The 15976-nt window shown below is 46.4% G+C and overlaps 1 protein-coding gene across 17 annotated transcripts in view; it reads left to right on the top strand.

Moving 5' to 3' along the window:
* LPP (LIM domain containing preferred translocation partner in lipoma) overlaps positions 1 to 15976 on the top strand; it is a 321563-nt gene that overhangs the window by 22217 nt on the left and 283370 nt on the right. The window contains exon 3 of one of the 17 annotated variants that reach the window (XM_090147415.1): positions 3019 to 3122. The exons of the other annotated variants lie outside the window; for them this stretch is intronic. The gene's annotated coding sequence lies outside the window, so the exon portion shown is untranslated. The remainder of the gene's footprint in view (positions 1 to 3018; positions 3123 to 15976) is intronic. 17 annotated transcript variants of the gene reach the window in all.

Below are 15976 nucleotides of genomic sequence, written 5' to 3'. Positions count from 1 at the left end.
TGTTGTGCAAGTTGTGCTTTCAGCCTCTTCAAGGCATTTTTATGAATCAAATATTCTGGGAGTCCCGCTTTTGTAATACTATTTTAAGGAAATCAGTCATGCCTGACCCATAGTCCAAGTGATAATGAGCTGTGCTGCTGTGCAGGAGGCTTGGATTAGACTTTATTCCCAGACCCCTGAGCTTTTACTTTTACCCTGGAGGGTTGGGAGTATGGCAAGGAGAGGGAGTGGTGGTGCAGCTGAGAGCTCACTGATTCAGCTCTGGTGGCACACAGATATGTCCAAATGACAAATCACTCTGTCATTTGGAGTGAAAGGTGCTCTTAAAAAGAGGCACTGACTCAGTTTATGCTTAGGTACCAAGCATAACAGCAAGAGAAGTCATAATGCCATTTCATTTGGAACCTGAAGAGACATCCTAATGCCACATAGAGGGTTCGCAATCAGCAGACGCTGCTAGAGGGAACACACATTCTTAATCCTAGATGCCGGGTTGCTGTTGTGCCCCATCCTTGGCACTGTCCCTGTGAGGTTGCAGCACTTTCTCCCAAGCTCTGGGCACAGAAGGGCTGCACTGGGCTGCCTTCCAGGAGCCAGGAGCTGCCTTGTCCTTGTGTGCTCGGTCCCCGTGCCCCCAGCCCCTCTAACAGCGATATTCATTTCTGGCATGGGAGTCCTCTGCTAAGGTCAGGCTTCAGCCCCAGGAGCCATAAAGCGTGCCTCGCCTGACCCCTGTGCAAAGGCAGCAGCAGTTAACAGCCTTCCCTGGGGTTTCATTTCCCTGTCCCCAGTGTGTGCCACTGCCGCCTGCATTCCTCTCTGGTTCGGTAAGCCCTTTGCCTCTTGAGCTGACACAGCTGATATTTCCCCTGCTGGCAGGGCAGGCGAGGTAGTGGCATTTAACTATTAAGGAGATCCTGGCTCCAATAGTGCTGTGGGAGCCTGGAGCAGTAGGGATTGGTGCGTTCCCAGGATGGATTTTTTTTTTGTTCCCTTCCTTACCTTCCTCCTGCTTCATCCTGCTGCTTCTCCTGGCACTGACAATACATAGGAATTGTTTTTTTATGATGGGCTGTAAATGTCTGAGTTGGCAGAACTTTTCCAGGCACATTTACAATCCATCTCACCATGGTTTTGGAGCATCTTTTGCCCTGGTGGCTGTAGTGCTCAAAAAATTTCCATTTCTGACCATGGAGGACATCCTTCCTGCTGGCTACATGGGACGTGTGGCTCTGGGGAAAGGTTTTAAGGGGTTTAAGAAGCATAATTGATTAGCTGTTCACAAAACATTGGTCCCAGCCTGCATTTTGGGAATACAGTGCGCTGGCATTGCCTGGCTGTGCCACTCATTGCCACCTGAGCTCTTGGCTGTTCAGAGGTGCCTCTACAACTGTCTGTAAGGACGTGTGCTGTGCTGCCTTGTAAGGTTTACTTTTTGCAGTAGAAGTGACAGATGACTGAGTTAAATGTTTTATTTCAAAAGAGAGGAAGCTTTGTTTTCTTGTAATGCACAGGTTTAGATGTTTCTTGTCACCTGTGGGTGTCGGGGACTAAACTCACACTATCTTGGACCCTGACCCCTGTTGCTGGAAGTAAACGTGCAGCTATTGTTACTGTGGGAGTTTGGCTTCTCCTGCAGTTTGTGCTTTGGTATCAGTGAAAGCCAGATGTGCCGTAATGACACTTTTTTTTTTATTTCACTGCTTTTTGTGGCCATACATGGGCAGAGTCAGCTCTGGAATTCCTTTCCTACAAATTCAATAGCATCTTGTGGGTGGTGCTGGGGAATCACTCTGGTAGCACTGCCTGGGCAGCCTGTTCCCCTTGAAAACGTCCCAATTTGCACATTCCTCAGTGCTGTGTTCCTGGCTGCAGCTACTGGGAGGCTGCTGGGGCAGAGGGGCTGGGAAGGTTTTGCTGTGCTGGTGGGCACATTCCCCTCCTGCTGGGCTGCAGGTTGGCACAGGGCAGCTGTGGGCAAGTGGGAGATGGCCATGCTGTGTCTGATGGTGGGAGCGAATAGCTTTTGTGTGAGAATCGGCTCTGCCCTGGAAGCAAAATGTCTGCCTTCCCACGTTGCTGCACAGGACGAGTGTTGCTGGTGGAGTGAAGAAGTAAGGTGTTAATCTGCTTCTGTCTGCCGTGGCATCCCTGTGTCTTGCATCTCTGCCCAGGTAGCAGTGAGCCTTTTCTCTTGAAGCCTGGGTGCTCCTTGTTGGGCCAGAGAGGTTTTTGATTACAAGCTGGAAGAATGGCTTTGGGATCTAGGGATGCTGTTGTCCTGGAGCTCTTTTTAGATGCGGGAAGATCTTTGCTTGTCCAGGAAGTGTTCCTCTCCATAGGGTCAACTATGTGCTTTTTACAAAGGACTGACTGACTGAGTCAGATGAGGAGAGCGTTTCCTTGTCCCAGTTGAGCAGCAGGATCAGGACCTCAAGGCCATGTGTAGTCCTGATTGTGCTTTACTGGCTGGGTTGGCCTGATGCCCTTCTCAGATGGGACTGGCTGCTGGTCTTGTCTTTTCTGGTCACTATAGACAGAGACTAAATTTGCCTATTGGGTTTTCTGATAAGTTAAGGGATGAGAGGGACATTTCCAATAGCAATTGTAGATGAAAGATGATGCCTCCTGGACCTGCCCCTGTTGTGTCTCTCTATTCATCTCTGGAAGGGGACAAAAACACCTATTGTCACACACTGAGCCAGGAACTGCGTAAGGCAGGATGCGGCAGCGACGCGCAGCACCGGGTTCAGACTGCGCTCGGGTCAGCAATGGTGATGTGCTCAGTATTTGGAATTCAGGCTCGAGAGGGGCAAGTCGTCCCCGTGCCAAAGCCAGGCAAAGAAGGGTGATTTTTTTGACATCCTTCAGAGTTTTGATCTCCATATTTGGAAATGTTTACCCATTGCTCTGATCTATTGCAAGGGAGGGGAGGTGACTCAGGGTCTGGTGGAAGCAGGATTTGAATTCCTTTAGTAAGGGTTTTTCTTTTTTTTTTTTTCATTCTTGTTTTGGAAGCTTCTTGTGGTCACTTTTCAGTTCTCTTTTGCTGCTGGACCTTGTTCCAAATTTGATCTGTGCGAGAGGGAAGCGTATTAGTGCAGAAGCTTGCCTGGATGCTGGTAAGTGCATCATTGCTGCTTTAGTGAGCGACCTGGGGTTTTTTGTTTCGTTTAGTGGGATTGCATCAACGTGCGTGCGTGGCTGCTGGTGGAGGCAGGCATGCGGATCAGCAGTCAGCAGAAACTGACCCAGCAAAGCCTTCTGTAGCAGGGAAAGGGAGCTTAGTGGCTTGGGCTCATAAGCAAAATGTTTCTCCAGGCCTAGGTATAAAGATAATTTAAGCTGCCATTCAGTCATGCTCTTCCTTCTAGTTTCTGGGTAATGCAGTGAGGCAGCGAAGCAGTGTAGAGTTAAATGGGTATATATGCATGTGGTCAGAAGTAAAATATAGCTTAAGAAGGATTTCTGTCTCCTGAGCGAGTGTGTGTGTTAAAAAGCCTGTGTAACGCATAGATGTATTTATTTCAAATGTTAATATTTAACCGTCCTCTTAGAGAACTGCAGAAATTTAGCATCTTTAACTGGACGAAGGGAAAGCGTATGGCTTTTCCTGTTACTCTTTATTTTTCCCTAGTGAGAAATTTTTTCTCCATCTGATACTGCAGCTGTCTGCTTCTCTTTATTTTTTCCCCCTTTCCTTTCTCCTTCCTGAAAGGAAACTGCGGTTCATCCAGAAAGTCAGAGATACAGGAGAACCTGGAGCATGCTTGGCTTCCTGTTTTATTCATGGCAACTAAAGCCATGCTCAGGAATCTGGAGTGGAGATCCACCGCTGCATTCCTCTTGTCATTTGGAGCATGTAACACGGACAGAGAGCTTTTAGTGGCGGCTCTGGGGGCTGCCTAGCAGCAAGCCCTGTGCCTCAGACACCATTACTGCACCTCATCCTGTGCTTGGGAAGGGCTGCTGCTGAAATACGAGGTGTAGTTCCTCTGCTGGTTAGTGGTACTTGTGTCTCCTTTGCTAACTGGTGTTTTTAGACTGATACAAACTTGCTATCGCACTCTCCTGATTTTAAGCTTTAGTCCTCTTGTTTCAAAGTTACACCTTTGTTTTTCTTTTGCCCTTTTAAATGAGGATGAATAGTACTTAGGAGGTTCGGTTTTCCTAGGGATGTGGATCAGACCTTTTGGATGCATAACTGGGCATGTGTTGCTCTGGGCAAGAAGTGCTTGGCATAATTTGCCAAGGGTAGGATGTGAGCTGAAGAGCATTCTTTTGCAGGAGGTGGCAGAGGAATTGCTGGAGTGTATTCCTGCAGACAGGGTGGGTTTGGAGCTTGCTGACTTCAGTTGCATTTTAATCCTTATTTCAACAAGCTACTTGGATAACTGCATCTTTTGGGATCAATTTGCTGTGCTGGGCTTTGTCCTCATGCAAACAGAACCACAGAATCATTAAGGTTGAAGAAGCCCACTAAGATCACCTAGCCCAACCCATCCTCACTGGTGCCCACTGACCATGTCTCTCAGTGCCACATCTCCATGGTTCTCAAACACCTCCAGGGATGGTGACTCTCCCACCCCCCCTGGGCAGCCCGTGCCAGTGCATCACCACTCTTTCTAGGAAGAAACTTTTCCTAATATCCAACTTGAACCTCCCCTGCTGAAAACTTAAGGCTGTTTCTTCTCTTTCAATCGCTTTTACCTGGGAGAAGAGGCTGACCCCCACCTTGCCACAACCTCCTGTGAGGGAGCTGTAGAGAGCAATAAGGTCTCTCCTGAGCTTCTTCTGCAGACTGAACCATCCCATCTCCCTCAGCCACTCCCCATTGTGCTCCAGACCTTTTACAGCTCTGTTGCCCCTCTCTAGACACACTTCAGGACCTCAGTGTCTTTCTTGTACTGAGGGGGCCAAACAACTGCTGCCCAAAGGCATTCACAGTCTGGGCAGAGAGAGAAGGTGATGGGCTGGATAATGGGCTTCTGGAGCTGCATATGGGGCTGTGCAGTATGCAAAGCCTCACCTGGAGACCTGCTGAAGGAAACCTGCTTCCTTGGCTGTGTGTGGCAATGTGGTGAGCCAAGGTCCATCACTCCATGTGCACTGCGCTTTGCCCTTGTGTGCCTCATGCACAGTGCTTCCAGCTCGGCCCTGTGTCGGTAGCATTGGGTTGTGGCATGTCCAGGCTTTGCCAGCTGCTTGTAGTCCAGCTTGGTGTTTGGGGGCAGCACTGCAGGACTGAAAGTGATGCTGTTCTGTTCCCCTCGCAGTCTCTCCCTTTCTGCGCTTGTTGGAAGACCAGGATGAGTGGTGCAAGGCCCAGTGGGTGATGGAACTCAGGGCCATGCACTGGGGCTGGTAATCTACTATCTGGAACCTTCCCTGTGAGACATCTCCGTTGGATGGATCTGAAGACTGAGTGTCCCTGTGGATGCTGGGCCCAGGGCTGGAAGCACAGCTACTGGTGTTCTCCCTCTGGTGTTTCTCTGGGACCTGGGCAGATCAAGTGATTGCTGATGCTAACCAGGATCTGCAGTGAATGAGCAGAAAGGATTTTCTTCTGCTCCAGGAATGGAGCCATTAAGGGCTGACTTGTAAACTAATAGAACTCTGTAAAGATTTTTTTTTTCTCCTTCAGCCTGGCACCCTGTAAACACTCAAGCCTGAGAGGCTTTCCATGGCTTCCTTGGAACTTGAGCACTTTTAGAGAGCTCCATGCCTATGTTTCTTAAATCTCTTGTAATGAATGCATTAAATGCAGAGGATTTGCTTTTGCTTCTGAGTAAGCAGGATTGGTTCACTGCCCATCCTTCAGCCTGGCTGTTGCATCACATTATCACAGCATAACTCACCAGGCTGGCACCGCGTAGGATGTGGCAGTGGTGACTCTGCTGTGTGACCCATTGGTGTGCACTAAGGGCTGGGTGCACCTATCCCACAGCAGGTAAGAGGATCTGCCCCAGATAACATGGGGATGGCACATGTGGGCAAGGAGGCATCTATGTATAATCTTGTCTCTACATGTCTGATGCTTTGCAGAAGTTTCAGAGCACTGGAACACTGAAGTATGTCTGCAGGTAGAGGGAAGCTGTGTTTTTCTGGTGGGTGCAGGTGTAGAAACTGAGGCACCATGTGGCAAGTATGGGACAAGTTCAAATCTCCTGATTCCACGTGGCTGTTGCTGTTCAGCTCCTGTAGCAGGCATTTCACAACCGTATGCTGAACTGTGATGTTAAACTCATTCCTCTTACTCTAATAAAACCATACCTTTCTGGACAAGAAGCATTTCTACATCAATTGCTTAAATGTAAACCAAGTCATCTTGAGTATTTCATAAAGGTGATGTATGCTGGCAGTATGTGACACGACCTCAACGTGCATCATTATTCTGGAGTTTCCAGATGGCACTTTACCTAATTGTGCTGCTGCTCCTTCTTAGTATCTGAGCAGAGTGCAGTCTTCTAAGAAATGTCTGTGGTTATTAGCTTTATAATGCACATTCCTGTGTAACAGCTGTTGCAAGCAGCAGGAGGCCTTACTCTTGGCCTCATTCTTCAGTCAACTTTGAGGGAAATTCACTTCTGTGAACCAGGTATTTGCATTTGGGGTGAGATCTCTCAAATGAGAAAAACCTGTTTGCCTCTGGTGAGCGTGTCAGTTCAAGGACTTGAATACCCAGGAGGGACAAACGAGTTGCTCCTCCTTCCTTACTGGCTAACTGTGCATAGGGCTCCCCAGTTCCCTGATGTGGGGGGTGACTGCATTTTAAAGAAATTTCAGGTTTTGGAAGTGTGGCTGCCTGCAGCAGAGAGGGAAGGAGTTCTTGTGCTGTGCTGTCTCACACCCCTACTGTGAAAATATCACACGGACGTGTCCCAGAGAAGCTGTCTGTTTTGGCAGCTCCTTCCCTCCTACATGCTCGTTCTTCAGGTAAATCTCTCTTATCTCTGCCAGCCATTCCCCCTTCCTCCCTGAAAAGTCATTATCATCTCTTGAAATTAAGGAAAAGACAGGAGGAGGGAATAAAAGGATGTTGAGAAGTAGAAAACAATCAATTAAATAGTACATAGCATGTAATTTTCCTTGGAAACTTACCATGAAATTGAGGAGCACTTTAACAACTAGTAATTTAAATTGCATTTGAACACTGCTAATGGGTTGTTTGCATGGGAATTTTGGTCATTTCACAGCAGGCCCTTGTCTTTGGTACCCCTTCACTCACTTAAAAGAATAGAAATAAATAAAAACCATTGTCCTGTAGATAAATAGTCCAACTGTTGCTGGTAAAAGGTGATACTGTAAGATCCTGTTACATTCAGGACTATTTGCTTCATTAGTGTCAGCTTGTCCAGTGTTAAATTCAAGGGAATTCATTAGTTTTAATCTGAAGAAGCTTGCAGGGCTTGCTATTGCTGAAAGGCAGGGAAATGACATTATCCCTGCTGCACTTACAAACATGTTGGAAGTAGAATGGCTGCAGGGGCTGCTGTGGGATCTGTAAGCTGTCCTGCCGAGGACCCCACTCATCAGAGTCCTCCCTGCCCCACACTGTGACCCTAGCATGGGGCTGGGGCTGACCTGGGATCACAGGCTACATCTCTATGTCCCAGAACAAATCACAACAGCCTTTGTGAGCTGATCCCAAAGAGAACAACAGCGAGGTGTGGATCAGCTGTAGCTTTGGGATGTTCTTATGGAACTTAGTTTTGTTTTTGTAATGTTTAGCGCTCTCTTCCTCTGCTATACTGCTAAAACGTCAGCGATTTTCAGCAAAACGTAGCATATCGTGTGCTGTTTTGCCACTGGTTTTAGTGGGAACGGGCCTTATGGCAAGGCAGAGGCAAGTGACTTGTTGCCTGTTGCTGAATGAACATCTCGTTTTCAAAGCAGGGTTTTTGCAAATCCGTGGGCACAGCTAACATATGGAAGGGGGTTCCAGTATAAAAACAAATCTGGCCTTCTGTTTCTGGATGTGTAGGCTGTTTCTTAGAAGATGGAACCTTTCAAATCTGTCCCTGCAAACGTGGCTGTTAAGTTCTTCTGTTTCAGAGAAGCAAGGCAGCTGTCTGCACTTAGATAAGCTATAAAAAGGCGATACTTTCCCAAAATGGCTTTTTAAGCTCTACCTGCTAGACAGCTCAGCCAACACAGGTTCAGCAGGGGCGTGCCTACCACTGCCCTTCTATGCATGAGACTCTGAACAATGTGAGAACTTCTGGGCAAGTATCCAGGGCAGCACTAAGCATCAGCCCTTCAGTCTCTGCCTTGGGGAAGGCTGCTGTGCAGAGAACTGCCTTCAGGCAGCTCTCCCTTTGCTCTGTTGGTTTGATCCTTCTTACAGGGTGTTGTAAGGGGAGATACAGATTGGCTATAAGAAAGAAGTTTTTTATGATAAGGGTGGTGAGGCATTGGCACAGGCTGCTCAGAGAGGTGGTGGGTGCCCTGTCCCTGGAGGCACTCATAGTCAGGGGGACTGGGCTCTGAGCACTGATGGAGCTGTGGGTGTCTCTGTTCATTGCAGTTGCAGTTCATTGCATTGACCTCGATGTGCTCCTTCCAATTCAAAATGATTCCATGACTAGGTTCTCTTGTTTAGAAAACAACTGCTTTAACTTCAGTTTTTAATGTTATTTGCATCTTTCTTGTTGCTGCCTTGCCTGCAATGGCCATCTCCTTTAATTGTGAGGTGCTTTTAGTGTTCCCCCTCCAAGTGATTTACTTGAATGTGTTTCTGTTTGCTGTGCAGCCTAAGGATAGCTAAGGTGAGATGAAACTGATAACAAAAAATGTTATTTTTCCTAAGGGTAAGGATGAGGTTTCGAATAGTATAATAGACTTCTCATTGATACTTCCCAACACAGATGCTATCCACAGTTCTTTTAGTTATCAGCTAGTTATCTGCAGAGACATGAGTGCAGAAGGCTCTATTGGGTAATCTCACTGTTGAAACTGTTGGGACTAAGGGGGATGTGGCTTCTGAGTGGGTGAGTGAAGAATATTTTAAGCTGGGGGTTGTGAAGGTCAGCGTTTGGGGGAGGTGATGGAGGTGGTGACCTTGTGTGGGCTGGAGACTGCTGGGGGAAGATGGGGAGGTCCACGTGGTGCAGAGGGGCCAGAGAGCAGCAACATGTGGTGTTGGCACTTCAGACAGCTCAGGTTCTGCTGAGATAAGGAACCAGCTGATAGCACCAACCCAGTGAGCTGTCTAGCAAGTAATCTTGCCATTTTTTTTTTTAATTAGTTGAATAAGCATCTTAATGAGTCTTGCAAGGTGCTGAACCCACTGCACAAATCCCCTATCATGTGTGGGTGTTGTTGTCAAACAGACAGCAGCTTCAGTGCTCAGCACTGACATGAAGAGTTGTATGTTTTTTTTCTTGGTGCATGGGTCTCTTGGTCCCTCTTGGTGCCTTTTGTGTTGTGCCTAACCCTGTCTTCTCCTTGACAGGGTTTTCCATATCAGCATTCCACTTATCTCCTCTCTCCAAAGCGGTGACACTTGGCTGGTAAAAGTCAATATATATTTGGTAGCTACTCCTTCAGTATCTGTGTGTTTGCCAGTACCAAAACCCACTGAAAATTGGAGGCGTCTGGGGTTTGAAATAATCCCAGTATGTTATTTCTGGCTGTCTTCTCCCCTTGTTAGTGCGTGCAATGCTGCCACAAGTTTCTGTGAGTCTCGTGGTTGGAGCTTATGAGTGAGCAGTGCAGGTAAAGGCCCTTTGTTTGCCCACCTCCCTTTCTCAACCATTTTTGAAGAATGCTGATAAAATTTAAGTAATAGCCTTGTAGCTGAGAGATAAGGAAGAAAAAGTCTCGAGAGCTGATTAGTTTGCTGTAGAGAGAATGCAAACACCAAGGGAGCTCGGTGGAGCGAACTGACACTGAGCTACCCTGGAATGCTGAGACTGCTTATTTATCATTTACCCACCTCATAAAAGTGCTTTAACAGTGGAGAAGAAGCCAGTCCTTTTCCTTAAGAGTCTGCAATCCAAGATGGACAAACATGCACTTGAGTGCTGGGTGAGGGAGGGCATGGATGGTTGCTGGAGATAGAAATCTAGATAAAGGGGATTAACAGAAGAAAAGGACTTCAGAGGTGGGAAGTGTGGCTGATGGGAAGGGTATTTAATTGCTAGAATGGATAGACAGAGGAGGGTGAATGGGTATGGAAGAAGGTGAGAAGACCTGAAAGGAAATAAGGTTGAAGAGGAGGGCAGAAAATGAGAAAAGCTGTGGGAGGAAAAAAGAGCAGTGAGGCAGCTGTGGGAGGGGACACTGTGGGATGCTGGAGATGAGAGTCAAGATGACCTTAACTTTTCTTTTTTGTGTGTTAAAAGTTATGCTGTAACTCAGCTACTGGTATTAGTCATCTCTCAGTGTATAAAGTACCAGTTTCTACCTTGAATGGAGAGTGTTGGTCCCATCTGAATTCCAGAGCTGGAAGGTCTCTTGGCTGGGTTTGAATGCCATGTGCATCTGGTGAGGAGCTGTGTGGTTATACACCATGACATTTTTGTATGTGCACCATTGCAAAAACCCCAGTAGGCACATGCATAAGGAAATAATCACATTCTGCTTAATGTTATCAAAGTCAGTCCTCCAGAGAAAACAAATCACAGGTGGGCTTGTATGTGTGTGTACACAGTTAATACGGATGTATATGTTATGAATTGTTTTTCAAGTGAGACAGGCTGCACTTCAATGAGATCTAATGGAAATGGGTGGGAGCAGTAGGTTTTGCTGTGTTGTCTCCCTAGTAAAAGAAAAGTAATCTTTGCACTCAGGTCCTTGCGCATTAACTTCCATGGAACTGAGTAAGAAATCTTACTGGTCATCTGGTTCCTGTGTCATACTTCTCAGTTCATGAGAAAGACCTTAGGACTTTCCATAGATTCTGCAGGGGTTTTGTTCCAGTCCTGAGGACCGAAGGAATCAAGGAAAGATTTACTGTCAACAAGCTTATTTTCTTTTCTCTGGTTTCTTCTCTCCTTTTGGAAATAATTGGTCTTAATTTTTGGTGTTTATACTATGGCCAGTGTCCATAAAGCTCTGAGTTTTCCTGAAGCAGCAGTAACAACTTCACCTTTCCTCCCAGATCTAGTTCCCCTCCTTCTTTCTTAATTTTGTTTTTATTCTTATTTTGAAGGATTTCATGCCTGTTCCACATGTTTTTTGTGTGTCTTCTTCCACTGCTGTTTTCTTTCCAGATCTTTTTTCTGGTTTCTCATTTTCCCTTCAGACTGGTCTTTTCCTGTTTTCCCCATTAGTTAGAGACAACGTCTTTGTAGCTGGTAAATGGTGAAGGAACTTGAAGGGCATTTCGTCTGGAGCTCAGTCCATCTACTATCATGGTATGCTGTTTCAGCAGGAAAAAAACCTGGGCTTAGAGCATCTAAAATTGCCCATTATCTAGGCTCATTTCTTGTAGTCCATAATTTGGGGGTGGAAAGAAGAGGCGAGTCACTCTAAAAATGACTAACTCCACCATAGATCGATACAAAATGTTCCATTACATTTCCATTGTCAAAAATGACTCCCCTCTCCCCCCCCACCCCTCCCTTCTCCTGTGAGATGTTGCAAAGGCTGTGCAGAGATGTGGTCTTGTGGTGCACATCAGTTCATGGTGTGGCCAGCCTGGCAAAATGGTACCATGATCTTAGCTGAGAACTTCTTTTTTGAATGAGCTGGGACTCAGTGTAGTGGGGACAGCCTGCTTTCAGAGGGAAAGAGGTTTTTGGCCACTGTAAGGGGCTTTCACGTTGCTAAAGGCATGGAGCAGATCTGTTTGATGAGGAGTCACTCCCTGCTCTCCTCTTTGGCAAGAAGGCCAACAGATGTGCAAAACATAAGGCAATATAAAGAGACATAATAGAAAGTGTCATGGGATATCTGCCAGCAACCTCCTTGGGCTGTTGCCACTGATCTCGGGCTGATGAGACATTTCAGTGGTGTGTCTTTGCTGAAATTTCTCATTATCTGTGGTAGTGGGGCGTAGATGCAGATACTGGGCTTCCTTGTGCCTACAGATATTTACACAGCCCTTGGCTTTTACAGTGCATTTAGGGCAGTGGTATTACCCTCCTACTTCCAGTAAGTGAGGAGGCTAAGGGACTTGCCCAAAGCTACACACACAGGCACAGACGTGCATATGCATTCATATATATGCACGTATATGTCAAGGCCAGGGACTGATCCAAATTTTCTGCTTCCCTTTATTTTGTCTGTCTTCTTGTGGTTATCAGCAGCATCTTCATGGGCAGAATGATGTAGCGGTAGGCAAGAGATTGTGCTGGTGTGCAGCTTTCATAGGCTGGCATGGATGCTCTCTTTGGGGCTTTAGTGTGGCATATCCACATCTGCCCATGAAGGAGACAGTAGGTATTACTGTACTGACCCATGCATCCTCTTGTAAAGGCTGTAAAGTGTTTGAAGTAATAGGACACCTCCTACCTGCCTCAAGCGAGGCCTTGATCTGCTGTAAAACTTGCAGCACTACTTCATAAGCAGAAACAAAACTGGCTCATGGGACCAATTCAACCTGTGAGGGAGTTCACGGGCAATCCTGGTATCAATAAGTTTTAGCACAGATAGCAAAAATGATATCATCTGCTTCATCCTGCATTGGGAGAAGAACTTGTGAGGAGCTGTATGGTTTGGGATTTTGCACTCTCATGAGCTGTAGTGTCAGGAGCAGGAGCCAGGATGCCCTGCTGGAGCTGTCTGGGTCGCTGCTGCTCTGCTTCTAAGCTGATGCTGCAGAAACTGAATGCTGTGGGATCCAGGGCTCACACAAATGTGTTTACCTAGCAAATAAAGGTGGGAGAGAAAAAAGGAAAAGCCTCAAAGCAGCTTTGGGTGTTTTTAAGTGGTGAAAATGAGAAATTCCTGAGTGGACGTAATTATTGCCTGTTTAAACAGAAACTTACTTAGTAGCTGAAATATCAACTCCTATGGAAGAGTTTTCCTGGTGTGTCCTTTTCATCTCTAACCACCTGTCCTCTGGGCAATGCCTCCAAAGGTGCTGGGCACGGCGTTTTCAGTTGGACTGGTACCTTGCTGTGCCTGTTTGCAAAGGGCATTGGCTTCTTTCTTCCTTGGCTTGATCCACCTCCCTGACTGCGTCAGGGCAAAATTGGTGAGTTCATACAAAAATTCATCTACTTGTGTCATGCATGGGCATCAAATGCCTGGCATAGGGATATTCATGTCTACGTATGTACAGCAGTTGAGAGAGGCAGGTGTACCACACTGATGTTTCTCAGGCATCAGATGAGGCACCGGATGTCCTTATTTGCTGTAATGCCAGACATAGAAGGTGCAGAAGGAACCTGTCCCAGTGCTAAAGGGCTTTTTTCCCATTTGACCCATGTGTGTTGTGCATGTGGGTGATGGTTGTCTCAGCCTTGCTGATGGATGCTCGTGGAGCTGTCATAGCAAATCCTTTGGGGGATGGGGTAGATGGCGGGGACAGAACAGATGGTGAGAAATGTTTGGGTGTGACCTGCACACTAAAAATTGACAGGGTCTTACTGGTGATACGTGTGTCGTGCTACCAGCTGGCTGTGTACATGACGCTATTTGTGCTTACGTGCCATTAGTTTGTTTAAAACATATATAAAATACAGGATATTTCAAAGCACTGTGCTGGGTGGTCACAGTGAGGCTGCTGCCCAGAGCATCCTTGTTGAGCTTAGAACACTGCAGTGAGTGCTGCTATTGCCCTAGTGGTTGGAAAGGCAGTGACCTGGGGCTTTCTGGCTCATGTTACAACATGAAAAAGTTCCTTTTTCCTTTCTCCTTTTATGTATATTTTTAAGAACACCCATCAAGTGTCTTTGTGGTGCCTTCTGCAGTGGTTGCCTCACCATATACTGTTGCCCACCTGCTCTTTGGAGGCTCTTTTGTTATTCTGATGCCACAAGTTTTCTTTTCCCTTAATTGGTCACCTGTAAGTAGCGGTCTGCAGGATGTGATTCACTGAGGCTACGCTATATTTGAGCCTAGTGATGCACACTAGATCCGTAGCAGGTATAAGTGGCACTGTGGTACCTTACATTATAGTCTGTTGTGTTGAGGCTGTTCTTCACTGCTTGTTAAGAAACTGTGTTGCACTCCTTGCAGTTTATAAGACTTTGAAAGCTTGACATGGACATGATGTTCCTCCGCAGATGTAGCTGCCGTGTCTCTCAGAGCAGTTCTTTGGTTGCTTTTGACTGCTGAAATTAATGTGGAGCAAACTCTGAGATGTTTGAACAAGCTGAGTTGGCCTGGTAATATCTCTTTTCCCCAGGCAAACACACAGAGACACTCAGCCCTCCCTCCCCCTTTTCCTTCCTCTCTCAGCCTCCAGACTGTCCTGCTATTGTTGATTGCTTGTGTCCTGCACAAGTGTTCTTCATTTGTCCCTGGAGAACTCACAGGTTGGTGCTCATTTGTTTCTGAATCATTGTCCTCTCGCAGTCTTGAATAATACCCCCATTAAGCAGGTGGAGCTGATAAAATCACTTCCAACACAGCTGACAGCAACTAGGTCAGATCCTTTCTCACTGTTTCCTGACAGGAGAAAATAAAGTACACATGAAAGCAAAATACACGAGTTTTCCCCTTCGTCTCTACTCCCCAGACCCCCCAGTCATGGTTTCCTCAACAACAAAGAAGAAATCGCAGCCAATCAGTTCCACAGAACAGTCTGAATTTGTCAGAGTCAACGTTTCCATGTCTGACAAAGTTTAAAACAGAAGAAAAAAAAAAAATATGCAGAGGCTGCATGTATGTGGTCTGGCTTGTGGCCAGCAAAGGAGTGCTCTTTCGGGTTATTATTAGGTAGATAACTGTATCAAGGGCTTAAACATCAACCTGGTTGCGAGGGCTGCTGCTCTATGTTTGAAATGCTGATGCATGTTTGATGCTTATGAGAAAATGAATTGCACGGTCTGAAAACACTTTTCTTTTTCCTTTTTTTTTCTTTTTTTTTTTTTTCTTTTTCCCCCATGATAACTTCAGTGCCAGTGCAGTTCCTGGGAAGTGATTACAGATGCTTCATGGGGAGCTATTGCTAGTTTTGAGCTTTCAAATGTTTTTTTTGCTATTAGGACCAACTCTCTGTTAGTGTATCTGATAGGAACCATACTCAAGAGTTTGCACATGTTGGAGGGAGCTGTATCCAAAGGGAACTGGACTGCCTTAAAGATCTTTTAATCCCTCCTCAGGGCCTATCTCAATAAGGTGAGGGAAGATTTGGGGGCCCTGGGCTCCACTTTTGAAGGTGTGTGTACACAGAGGTGCTCAGGGGCACAGGGAAACTAAATCACAGGGACTTCAGCATCTCAAAGCAGAGAGGGACAGGAGGAGGTGCAAGAAGATATGATAGGAAGGACAACATTCTGATGATCCTTAAGAACTGAGAGACAGTACTTACTGCCCTGGAGGAGCAGGAGCTGATGGAGAGAGATGCACAAGGCAAGGTGATGCGGGCAGAATGGCAGCCTGAGAAGTTTCTTGTCAAGTGCTTCTTGGAGACCGGCAGAAGAATGTCTGTTTGCAGTGCTGCTAGATACCACGTATCTGTCTATGTTCCCATCTATATATGGTATGTGCAAGTCTATATATAAATGCTTTGGTGGCTGGTATTTTGGCTGATACACTCACAGTTTTGTGCCACATTGAGAGATTTAAAAATATCTCCCTGTTCCAGGAACTTCTATACCATGACAGATGTCATCTGGTGTGGGGAGTGGCTTCTGAAAAGAGAACACAATGCTACAAGCGTACTATGAGCCTTAGGAGTCTATTAGATTATTTATTGCTCCACTGCCACCATAAGACGTGCGAGGTGCATTATTTCTGCCTGTCAGTTTTTTCACACGTTCAGTCAGGCAGCATCTGTCACTCCTCCCTGCAAGTCTCTTGCTTTCATTCTCAATGAACTTGCTTTCCAGCTGGAAAGGAGGCAGAATAAAGATTTCAG

Source organism: Phasianus colchicus, chromosome 10, assembly GCF_987193195.1.
Source record: "Phasianus colchicus chromosome 10, bPhaCol1.hap1.1, whole genome shotgun sequence".
NCBI classification, from domain to species: Eukaryota; Metazoa; Chordata; class Aves; order Galliformes; family Phasianidae; genus Phasianus; species Phasianus colchicus.
Note: the sequence above shows the minus strand (reverse complement) of the source record. Positions and strands in the feature narration are given on the sequence as shown.